The sequence below is a fragment of the Staurois parvus genome, unplaced genomic scaffold, assembly GCF_062004578.1.
Source record: "Staurois parvus isolate SC_StPar_1 unplaced genomic scaffold, SC_StPar_1.0 ptg000026l, whole genome shotgun sequence".
Taxonomy (NCBI): Eukaryota; Metazoa; Chordata; class Amphibia; order Anura; family Ranidae; genus Staurois; species Staurois parvus.
Genome location: NW_028317822.1, coordinates 832,161 through 844,821, shown reverse-complemented (window position 1 = coordinate 844,821; position 12,661 = coordinate 832,161). Strand labels below are relative to the sequence as shown.

Sequence of the window (12,661 nt, the reverse complement as noted above, 5' to 3'; positions counted from 1 at the left end):
GCTGCTAAACACAGAAGTAAATGTTTGCCAGTAGACTCATATCACCCTCTTATCAGCTCGGTGCTGAGATGAATATGTGCAAAGAAAAAACAATTCCTGATCAATATACTTCACCTAAACACATTTACATTGATTTTTTAATATACTGCAATTGCGCAGATGGAACAATGGGGCTCAGCTGAGCCCAACATTACGGCTTATCTGTTACTAAACGTCTATACTTGTCACTAGATTTATTTTAGATCATTCACAATGACAACGATTTGCTGTTCAGAGAGGATTATGGGATGCTTTCCACTGTCAACAAATAATGCTGCTTTGGAGGACCAAGACACAATGCAGACTATGAAAAGAAATAATGTAGAGGATGTAAATCAAAGGGGTTCACCAGGAAAGAGCTAAAATCTTTTTGCTCATGTAAGGAGCACGTTTAGTGATTTAGAGCTTATGTTGGCTTCTATAGAAGAGAAAGAGCTTGGTGTGGGTATCTATATATGCACCTCCCCTTACGAGCTGCTTCTTTGACTGACTTCAGATAAGGGGCCAGATCTCACATAGCCATTACTTTTCCAGTGAAAGTCAATGAGCTGAGAGCTGTGAATCACTGAACTGATCCTGAATTTGTGCTTGCCTTCTTTGGTCAGTTGACATTCAGACCTTTGTATTAAAATGTAACATCTTTAATACCCCTGCTGCTGAACAATCAATACACCAGCTGTCTTGGTTGTGTCATGGCTGCTGCAGGAAGCTGCACTGTCACTTACAAACAAGTTTATTGTAGAAGGGGGCAAAATCAGTTCATACTTAACCCAGAGCAGAGTTGGTTATGGATAGCTATGATTTCACCTCCCCTAATGACCAATCTGTCTTCCCTTGGCTGATTCCAGAGAAGAGCTCAGAATGCCTCCCACAGCCCCTAGCTTGCTGGCCGGGAGCCTTCTCAACCAGAAGAACACAATGATCACTGTTATTGGCTATAGATACCGGCAGTGATCACATGTAAAAAATTCGACAGGCTGGTTGTACTGAAGTCAATCGATGGATAGACTTCAGTACAACCAGCCTGCCCATAGACCTGGCCAAGCTGCTGACCTGGCCAAGATTTGATCCATCTACAGCCGGCTTTATTGAACAGACTCTCAGTTCATACATGACCAAGTCCAATGTTTGGTTTGAGTATCTTTTGGCTGTATCTTCCCTAATGACCATTTTCTTGGCTACTTTTAAAGTATGGGCTCAGTCTTCATGCAGCCCTTATCTCTCCCATAGAAGTTAATAGGCTAAGAGGTTCAAATCAGTGAGAAAAATTTATTTGTGAGTAAATGGAAAGAATATGTGGTGCTTAAAAATTCTGAACCTTCACTACTTCAAGCCTTTTCGATGACCCTCTTTCCACCCACCCAAGTTGTGTCTTGGCTGATACAGTTCTGGTGGTCTGGGCCATATCTGACATTGGAAAACAAGGTATCTGAACCTGGCATTGTACAACCTGATCTTCAAAATGCAGAAACCCCGAGCAACAAACTGCCAAAAGTTATAAACTCACCAAATACGTGGCTGTGTCTTACTGAACACCCTTGCTGTTTGTAATGCTTTGTTAACTGAGCCAAAAAAGAGCGCTAAACTGTCATTCTATACAATAACATAATTTGGACAGAGGTAAAAACTTTGAAGGGGAGTTAAAGTCAGGCGTTTATAGCCCTCGGTTATATCCTGGCAGCGTATCTTAGAGTATGTCTTGAAGATGTACTGTAATTAATCACTATGATGTCACGGCTAACACAGTCTGCATTTATTCTCCCAAATATACCGTATGTTCAACGCTTAGCCCAGAAGCTGCAGGGACTTGTATAAACACGAAGAGTTCCATTCAGGTAAACCAGGATTACCGCGGCTATTTAATTCAACTGAACTGGTCGTTTTTAAAATGACAGGCCTGCTCACAATCACTTGCTGGGGCACGCTGACAAGAATTTGACCTTTCTTACCTGATGTCTCCTGATCATATAACACAAGAGACACATGACTGTACTTTGTATACGGGCTTCTGAGAATGTGACAGCACAGAGTTCATCTGATAGAGTCTTAAAGAGCAAAAAAATAAATAAAATAAAATAAAACTACTAAAACTTCTGTATTCTGGAAGCACTGCAACTGTCAAGAGATTTCCTCAGTTAACCAAAATTCTGTAAAATTCACTGCAGCTAGATTTTAGGATGATCCTCCAGCACTGCTGTTATATGAATATGTATTGAGAAATGTCCATCTCTCTTTGACAAATATATCAAAGATTCTCCAATGGGTAGAGTCAAGGACACCTGATATGCATGAATTAATCATTTAAACAGAACCTGTTGCCAGACCATTAGTTTCAACAGAAATCTACCAATAAGATTATATGTGCACTTAACATATTTTATTTATGCTATTTACCTTTAAAAGTCCCTCTGCCACTGTGTGCCACCATCTTAGATGTGAGGTCAGCAGCTCCTGAAGACTCACTTAAATGACATTCTATAGCAGCTATTCTCAAACAGGGTTCCATGGAACCCTAGAGTTCCTCCAGAGGTTGCTAGAGGTTCCTTGAGCTGTTTCTATTGACCTCCCATTTGATGGTGTCTACATGGTTCCTGGGCCAACACCACTTGGCAGAGCCAGTAGAAACATGCCAATATTTCTTAGAAGCCATTCTCAACCAGGGTTCCATGGAACCCTAAATTTATTCAGATGTTGTTAGAGGTTTCTTGAGCTGTGTCCTATTGACCTCCCATTTGATGGTGCCTACATACCGTAGCTCTGGGACCAAAGCCTCTTGGCAAAGCTAGCAACAAGATGATCTTTCCTGTAAGGGTAGGATTCTGACCACCACTATAAGGAGGGTGTTCTTTGCATTGGCCAGCAAAGTAAGGGATATTTTTCCCTGAAATTTTTTTCTAAGGTTTCTGCTGTAACAAAAAGGTTGAGAAAGGCTGCTTTATAGTTTTTCCTTTTGCTGTCTAGATACAAGAGATGTGTATTCTTACTTGATTCTTGGTTTCCTTTGTGTATTTTTTTTCACATCTTTGCAATAATTAGGTAATAATGCGAACCTGTCACAAGCTATCTTACTAGCCTGCCTCACTCTTGCTCCCTTTACCATCCAGTTCACCTGAGAGAGCCCCAAATAGATAAATACCTGTGTACAGTTAGAGTCATGCTCTGCATTGTGGGAGAAAAAGGGAGAGGGTCCCATGCTTCCACATACCAGGAAGTACTGAGTGTTTTACAAAGCTCCAGATGAAGTGTGGGACAGAAGCAGAGATTAGCAAATGTATTTTCAACAGAAGGGATGTTAGGGACTATTAGGTGGACCTGTTACTTTGCCCTAAATGGGTCATTTTACTTTGCAGGAAGATTATTGGCCACATAGATGGTGCAGAATCCAAACAAACAACGTCCCAATGCATCTATGTCTGCAAAGGTTCCCATTTTTCCAGGTCATGGTATATCCCGTAGTAGTTCATCACATTCAACTGGACTTCTGTAATGGTTTGTAGCTTCATCAAGCCACTTATTCAGTTCCAGAACTGAGGAAACGGCTTGGATAAGCTTTGAAACATCTTCAACACTACAGAACGAGTTCAGTTGAATGTGACAAAATAATGCTCCATATCCCAAAACATCAAAAGAGCTTTATTCCTGCCTGAAACCTACACAAATTCAGCATGTTTCAGAAATGGTTAGTAGTTTTTTTCTCTTGAATTTGCATTGGTTATATTTCTGGGAATTTTTGATACAAACTGTGCAAGTCTAAAGCCAACAGGAGTTGCTTGTACACCCCATGCAAGATGGAACCATAAAAATGCCAGAAATAGTGTGTCGAAGGAAGTCAAAGGCTAATTTCCGAAGCTGTCTAAGACATTTTTATGAGTTTTTGTCTTTAACAGGAATCAGCATGCATTTCCTAGATCTATATTAACATTGGGTGTCAATGAATTTGTGACTTTTTCTGCAAAGGGGGAAAGACTGATTTTAGGCGTTTGTACTAAACAAAAACAATCTTTTAATATACAAGCTTCATTATTTTTTAACCTCTATTGGTTTATGCTATTTTATGCTAATGTTAATAATTTTTGGGGTGTACACCTTCAACTCATCATTCTTGCTTTTAAGCAAAAAAAAGTAAACAATATCTTCAATTAAGTAAAAAGATTCTAATTCTCCAACAGCAAGTTGACAGAAACACATCAGTATGGCCAAGATATAGGTTATGTTTGTCTAGAAAAAAAATGTGGCTATGAACGAAGGAGTTCCATGGTCAGACAAGTACGACATGAGAAATGGGACCCTAATTCAACCGTAGATAAGATTTGCTTATAGTTAATGGGTGATCAAAAGCAGCCATAGCATGCGCTAATGGTATTCTGGTTTCATACGCGTATGGATGAAAAGCCATGAGAAACTGTGAGTGAGTTCAACGCAATTGTAAATTATAGAGTGTAACCTATTTTGAAGTTGTTTTAAATGGGACTGTGGTTAACCCATAAGTTGATCATCTGCCACTGCCTTTTTTTTTCTTCAAATTTTATTAAGAACTGTTGTGGTGATAAACTGTTTTTTCCAATGCACGGTCAACTGTACACCATCAAGCTTCTGGCCAAGGTCCAATAGGCTGGCCATTGAGTGCATCATTTTGGTTACAAAAAGATCATTTAAACAGGTCCTATGGCCTAGGGAGGAAGGGGATAAGGGCTAAAATGAATCCAATGTGTTTTGAGTTTCTGGTGGATGTGGCAACGGAGGAGAAGTGGGTCGTGGGATGTGTTGGAAGCTTACAAGGCAAGCTGAGTCTATTATGGTTTGTGGTTCCTCTAATAGAAGCCTAAGGATGAAGGGAAAAAAATCTGTTCTGAGTCTCTGAAATAATTATGAAAAAAAAGGGGAGGGGAAGATGACAGCTGCAGAGAGCCTTAAAAAGCACCCTGCGTTTGAAACAATGACTGTATAAGGCCAAGTAACTGTCCTTTCAACTGCCAAGCCTCCGTCGCCCTCCTGAATACTCATATCTGTACACAGGCCCTTTGTCTCTCCTCTGAACACATGCACAACAGATCCACAGCCTTGATATGTACCGTTGATGTCAACAGAGGATATCGTGTACGAGGAGACGAGATGCTGCAGATCAGTAAAAGTCACAATTATATTTACAAGGTTGGCATTCTATGGCAAATACCAGTACAACAATCCCTTTTCTTTGTGTATTCAAAACAACCCCGGCAAAAAAAAGAAAACTGGGAGGAGGAATATATTACAAGCGAAAAAGTCTTTTTCTCAAAATCTGAAGGAATTCTGAAATCTTTAAAAAAAAAAAGGTCACTAAAAGGTGTTCAGCATTTCAAATGATAGAAATAAAAAAAAATGACAGATTACTACTTCTGAGTGACCTTCAACCTGATCATAATAAAGGGAAAACAGTAAATGTAAAGGAGAATTCTCTACCAACTATGTTTGTGTGTATAGACGGACTTAGAGAGATAAAATATAGTAGAGATAGATAAAAAGATAGACAGATAGATAGATAGATAGATAGATAGATAGATAGATAGATAGATAGATAGATAATAGATAGATAGATAGATAGATAGATAGATAGATAGATAGATAGATAGATAATTTGACTATAATTATTGGTACACTTTTCTATTTGGGGTTGTGAAATAATAAAGACGATAAATGGTATATATTGTGAAAGTTTTGTAATGAGCACCAATGTAAAGAGACGTTTTATTACAGATCACCAATGTAAGGGGACATTTCTCCACTGACAACCAGTTGAAGTTCTTCTTCACAGTCTTTTAAGGTATCCCCTCTATGCAATGAGATTTGTCTCATTCCCAATGGGGCAAGTCTTTGGATGTGTACAGCTACAGAATGCCTGTACAGCACAGTTTGCCACAAGTTTGCAGTTCCCATGGGGCAACAAGCAGGATTTACATTTCCTTAGGGCACAATGGATATTTCAAGAGTCTGCACAAGCACAAAGCAGCTAGCAAACGAAGAACTGTTACGATATTATAATATCATTCATTTACTGCCCTGCTTCATTGCATTGCCTAGAATTGGACGGGCATTTCTCTTAACTGCTACATAAGTCTAATTTGGACTACTGATGGCAGTTGTGACTTTTTTTTTTTATTAAACTAATTGAATAACATTTTGAAATGCATACTATTGTTTGCCTGTATTACATGTAGTGTTCTTTTTCACAGTTACTCTTTGCCCTTTTAACTATTAGTGAATCTTTACTGTAATAAACATGAAAACTGACATTGCTGACTTCTTTTTCTCCAAATGCTAGTTTTGCCAAGCCTCTAAATCCAATACTAGAGGCCATTAACTTGCAAAAAGTAAGTAGATGCTTCTGCTGAAAAAGTTAGGGGTTGGCCTGGCTCATCACAACAACCTATTAGTACTTCAATCCAATGGACATAATAGGGGTTTATTTACTAAAGCTGGAGAGTCCAAAATCAGACTCCCTTCTGCATAGAAACCAATCAGCTTCTAACCTCAGCTTGTTCAAAGAAGCTTTGGCAATGAAACCTGGAAGCTGATTGGTTTCTATGCAGAAGTGAGTCTGATTTTGCACTCTCCAGCTTTAGTAAATAAACCCCAATAGTGTCCATTAATAGACAATGCATTTTTCTTCTGCCCCAATGTCAACTTTTCCAGGTTGACATGCAAAATTAATTCACATGTCATACATGTAGGGATCCTTACTGGATTGTGTAGCTAATAGCAGCATTAGAAGGCCATATATTTATTTCAATTAAGCCCCACTTCCAAGACCCTAGATTTCAAAAGTACAGTAAATTCATTAGTACACAGCGGCTTTTCTCAACCAAGGTTCTATGGAACCTTAGGGTTCCTCCACAGGAGCGAAGGACTTCCTTGAGCAAAGAGTAGAATTCCTAGTCATTTGGATCCAGAGTACTGAGAATACCATATTCTCAGTATTCTGGATGTGGTACTGTAAATGAACAATTATAAGGTCTGAGAATAATGTGATTGGAATAGAGATATAGATTCATATTGGTAGTAATTTGGATGTGGTACTGTTATTATGTATTAGGATATCTCAACACATCTCCCTATGAATTATATGATGGTTGAAGCTGTCCTCCTCTGCTAATCTATTTGAGGTCTATTATATTTGTTTTACACACCCAAACACTCCTACTCCTTTTTTTGTGTGTAATTTTCCATTCAAGCTTGGGATATTATGTGACATTCATGTGATATTTCCAAGTACACTGTTCCAATTTTGGCAGGAAACTTGCAAAGAGCAGTGGTGAGCTGATCTCGTCTAATGGTGCCTGCATAGTTATGGTACCTACTTAATTTAGCTGATCTATCAGCATGGGATCAGAAGATGCTTTCCCGATACCAATATGGTTTTTAGCTATCTGTAAGGGGGTCCATCTACCATGAATCGCCAATGGGGAGTTGGGGTTCCAGTGTGAACATCAAAGAGTGCAATACTCCACTGACCACCAATGTAAGGAGATGTTTCCTTACTGACCACCAATGTAAAGGAAAATTTCTGTAATGAGCACCAATGTAAGTAGATGTTTTCTTACATGCCACAAAAGTATTTATTACAGGTACTTATATTGCACCATCAATTTACACAACGCTTTACATATATATTGTACATTCACATCAGTCCCTAACCCTGAAGGGGAATACAATCTAAGGTCCCTAACTTACATTCATACATATACATACTGTACTAGGGCCAATTTAGACAGGATCAAATTAGCCTACCAACATGTCATTGGAGCATGGGAGGAAACAAGAGTGCCCAGAGGGCACCCATGCAGGAACAGGGAGAACATGCAAACTCCAGGCAGGTGGTGCCGTGATTGGGATTTAAACCAAAGACCCTAGTGCTACCAGGCGGAAGTGCTAACCATTTAGCCACTGTGCTTCCCATTGGCTAAATGGTTAGTACTTCCGCCTGGAGCCATTTTGTCTACTGACCACCAATATAAGGTCCTTACTGGCCACCACTGTGCAAATCAATGGTCACCCTAATGTACCGTACTATGAGTTGGAGATATAATTTAAGCAGAAGTTCACTATGAAATCAAAACTATTTCAAGGGTTCTACTTTGATAGAAAGGTCGAAAAAGGCTGCCACATATAAGGCTACCAATATTCGACTTATAAAGGCCTGAGGTCATTTTAAAATAGGGTACATAAATAAATAACATTGCTACAGTAACAGTGATGAAATCCCAGAGTCCTACTGTAAAGCTGTGTACTCCAAACACTTGTACATCTTGTTTAAAGGCAGCGTTCATTTAGCTCTGTGGGTATAATTGACAAGATACTGCCTTATATAGGTTATCTAATACAAAAGAGACTCATTAGCAGCCCAGTGCAAACAAGAAAGCAATATACATAAGTTGTTCAGAGTGGCATTATAGAACAGTGATGGGGTCTACAGGGATTTATATAACACCAGAAAAAAGCCAATGCGTACTTGTAAATCTGCATCACTTGTCTGGCAAGTTAAAGGTTATTTCCTTGATCGGAATCCATAATAAAACATAATAAGGTGTAGGGCCATTGTGGAAAGTTTGAATATTTAAATTGTGCGCAATGACAGGAAATTGCAGGCTAACCACCCAACGTTCTAATGCAAGGACTTTCCAGTTACCCCCCAATTATATGGCTTTACATGAAATTGCAACGGCCTTCACGGTGTTTTACTGCCACAAGCTTCAGCAGTCCATCTATCTTCTAGCTTAAGAAGTCCAAAATGTAGTCTCAGATTATTTAACCCCTAAATGACTACAGGCCACAGAAGCCTAGGTGCCCAGCCCAAATCAGGTCTACCGGCTGCAGATGTCACTGTGTCTTCTCTGTGTACAGCTAGTGCAAAGAGAGAAAGGTACAGTGACCAGCAGCTTCGTTTGTAAACAAATCTCATGATCAGCTGTGAAGGTGGTTGCCATTTATGCTGATTGGTTCATGAACCCCAGGCAAATCTAAAATAAAAGCAGCATTTATTTCAGCTTTGCATTTACTAAACAAATCCTGAAATGTATTCTTAAATAGAACTAGCATAAAAACCAGATGGTAACCACTTGCAATCCCCTGCACAAGAGCCTAAGAAAGGAAGGAGCATCTGAGACCATCAGGGCTCCGCTGCTCTGCACAGTATGAACATGCGCACAGGGAAGGGCAGAACAAAAGGGCAACCTCATCTGTGTACTACTGCTCTTTTACTGTCTAATCACAGACAGGAGCAGGCCCTAGACAGGGCCACCGTACTTAACTGCAGTATGAAGTCCAGGACCTGGGTGTACAGTTTGGCAGTTGTGCCCTGACCACAATACTGGCTAAACAGAATCCTAAATTCATGGGGTAGCTAGAATAATTAACATGCATGTGTTTCCACTGTGGATTTAACCATTTTCCTGGAATTCATGGATGTACAACATAGAAATAAATGACGAGCCAAGCTGACCAACGTGAAAGATCAGAGATGCAAGCTACGTTATAAATGTTGCCTGCAAGAATTAAAAGAAGTTACGGAAGCCCCCAGTGTCTACCTAAAGTAGAAATATCAATTTTGAGTGGAGATTTTTTTTTCTAGCCTTTGTAAAATAAAAATAAAGCATAAAGAAAAAAAATCACAGTTAGTATCACAGCATGCTAATCTCCAGAGCACAGGTTCACAGAGGTAAGGCTTTCACCTCGCCTGAATTCCGCAGTCAGCTCAGGTTAACCAACTCCTGCGTAAGAATAACTCCTGCAGACTTGTCACCGAGCACAAAAGTCATCAGTGGCTGAATGTTCTCTCCTGCACCGCAATTAAGACGAATCAATACGACGTGCCACAAATGGTATTTTATTCTCAATAAGAACTCGGTCTGAGTTTATTCAGAATATTTCAGAGCTTCCCTGGGGGATTTCGGTCCAACGCAGATGGCAAATAAAGTACTCTGCCTAGGGCTAGAGCACATTATGCTAATTCTAATGTCAGATGTACTTTAATATACAGCTCTATTTAATCACCCCATTATTTCACATTTCCATATGAAAAACCTGCGGCACTTCTACAGAGCTTTCAGCCGCTGACAATGCCAACTCCCCTCGCCTGACTGACGGAGGAACAGAAAAAGGAAGCTGGTCAATCTCACCGGGGCTGACTGCTATTTGCCGTTTTCACCTCTGTCTCGAATTTAAAGCTTGCCTGATGGAATGAAGTGAAAGGGGGCCTTGCAGGAATGTCGGCACACACCACTGCAAAAAGTCCCTGTGAGGCGGGATGGCTCTGAAGGGCCTGCGCAGAGTAATCCGACGTTGTGCTCTGGGGAGTTATGGTAAACCAATCTATCAACAGTAGGGCAATGCAACTGAGCTAGATGCCAGAAAAATACCACCGGCCAGGCCCAACCTTTTGCTTTTTCCTCTGTAGAGCTCAAGAACAAGATTTAATGCATATATACACATGGGAGAAGTTACAGTGAACTATACCAATCCAAAGTGCAAAATTAATGTTCTACATCTATATAGCATCTCAAATAACTTCTGTTTTAAAACTAAGCATATTCTTCTAAAATACACTACTTTGCTCCAAGAATTGGGGTAGTAAAGTGCTCTAAAATGGTGGCTTTTTCTATTGTCATCAATGAAAGCCTTTAGGCTTCAAGGTGATTAAGCAGCTTGCTCCATTTCATCCTTAAAGCCTGGAGAGGATACATAGGGGTGTCAAAAATGGCCATGCAAGATCCCCCAAAAAGAAACCTGCCCTAGCCTTTCGCAGTTGTCTCAGCCAAAGCTTCCAAATCAGGGTTTCTCAACCAGGGTTTCATTAAACCCTAGGGTTCCTCCAGAGGTTGCTAGGGGTTCCTTGAGCAATAGGCGTTTTCTGCCTCTCAGATAAGTTCCCACTGACACCAATGATCTTTTTAGCTATCTGTAAGGAGGTAATTCTTCCCAATGACCACAAGTATAAAAAGCATTCTTCCCACTGACCATCACACCAATGTATCATGAGTTGTAGATATAGCCATTTTTAGCAGGGGCTCCCTGAGACCAGAAAGTAATTTCAAGCGTTCCTCTGTATTGAAAAGATTGCAAAAGGCTGTTCTAAACTGTATCTGAGTTGCTATATTTTATCTAGTACTAGCTAAGGAATCAGTATGGGTCTGCACAGAACTAGTACTTCTAGTAATAATAGTGCTATCTATATTGGCATTTTTTGTCTGCACATTTTTTATACTTTTTTATAATTTACATATTGTAGCCCTGAGGAAGGGAGTATGTTCTTACCCTTGAAAATATGTTGGCTCTTGGTTCTAAACAATAGAAAAGTTGGATTCCATGACTCTGAATGCTATTCTTTTGGCAGCCTGACATTACACTCAGCCAAGACTACTACCATCCTTAGGAATAAGATAGGAGGTTACATGCTGATAGAGCCAGTGAGAGGAAGGTGATAGATTTTCTTTGCTTCATATTCCATCTTTGTTAACCATTGCCCTGGATGTCTACATATTTTTATATATAAGTGAATAACTTTTTAGCTTGCTGTAAGCAAAGTTACAGTCCATAGCAGTGTTCTATTAAAGCCTATTCTGTTGGAGATGAACCAACTATAAACCTTTATCTCATAGGTAAGTTAGGGATATCTCCCCAGGAATTGCAATGGTGAGATAGCTGATCCTACGGGGATGTCTTTTGTAAGCTCTCGATGTAATATAGAAGTACAAGAAATGTTACCATTCTTCCCTCCTTTTTCTTTAAGTTAAAGGGAATAATCAGAGCCTGTCCCTAACAAGGGCTTCTGGTTCTTAAAATGGTCCATTATCGCCGCTTAGAACAGGTCTTCTTCTCAGGTTGGACTCTATCCATGTATATCTATTCTTAATATCATCTTTACAACATCAAGTTCACAGGCTTGTTGACTCAAAGACAAAGCCCTAGACCAAGTAAGACCACTTTGTAAGGAGCATCTAGGCCTGCACTTACCAAGACTGAAAAAAAAGAAAAAAATAATACTACAACACAATACATTAAAATACCCGTTAAAAATAAACTTCAGATGCCGAATATCCAATATTTTACATTGGATTAGTGTAGATGGCAAACTTTTAGCCCCACTAAAGAAAACAATTGTGAAGTTAACTGCAGAATGATGTAAAAACCTTTAACCCTTAGAGCCTAGGGCCTCATTCAATTCATATTCTTAATCTAGCCAAGGGCTATTTGGAAAGTTTAAGAATGTTGTATCCTGCCAAAAAAAAGGGTTTGGCATTCTTGCTGTAGACCAAGAATGGAAAATAAATGGCAATGACATCAAAGCTACAAAAAATCTAAAATTTGAGTGAACGCTTAACATGAAACTAACTAGTTACTAAAATAATGATGAACCCTATCCCTATGCATCTTACTTTATAGTATAATTACCATTAGTAAGAAAAAAGAAATAAATACATAAATAAATAAATAAATTATATATATATATATATATATATATATATATATATCACATTCATTTATAGTATTTAATTACATAAACAAAGGGGTAGGCACTTATGATAAGTTGTGCCTCCTTACTATTGCTCCCTTCCAATAAGTAAGTCAGTAGACAGAGGTCTCTCCAAGG

At 39.3% G+C, this 12,661-nt stretch overlaps 1 protein-coding gene across 4 annotated transcripts in view; it reads right to left on the bottom strand.

Annotated features, from left to right (window-relative positions):
- The window catches only part of BCL11B (BCL11 transcription factor B), a 161,776-nt gene that overhangs the window by 7,038 nt on the left and 142,077 nt on the right, over positions 1 to 12,661 (bottom strand). The window lies entirely within an intron of this gene.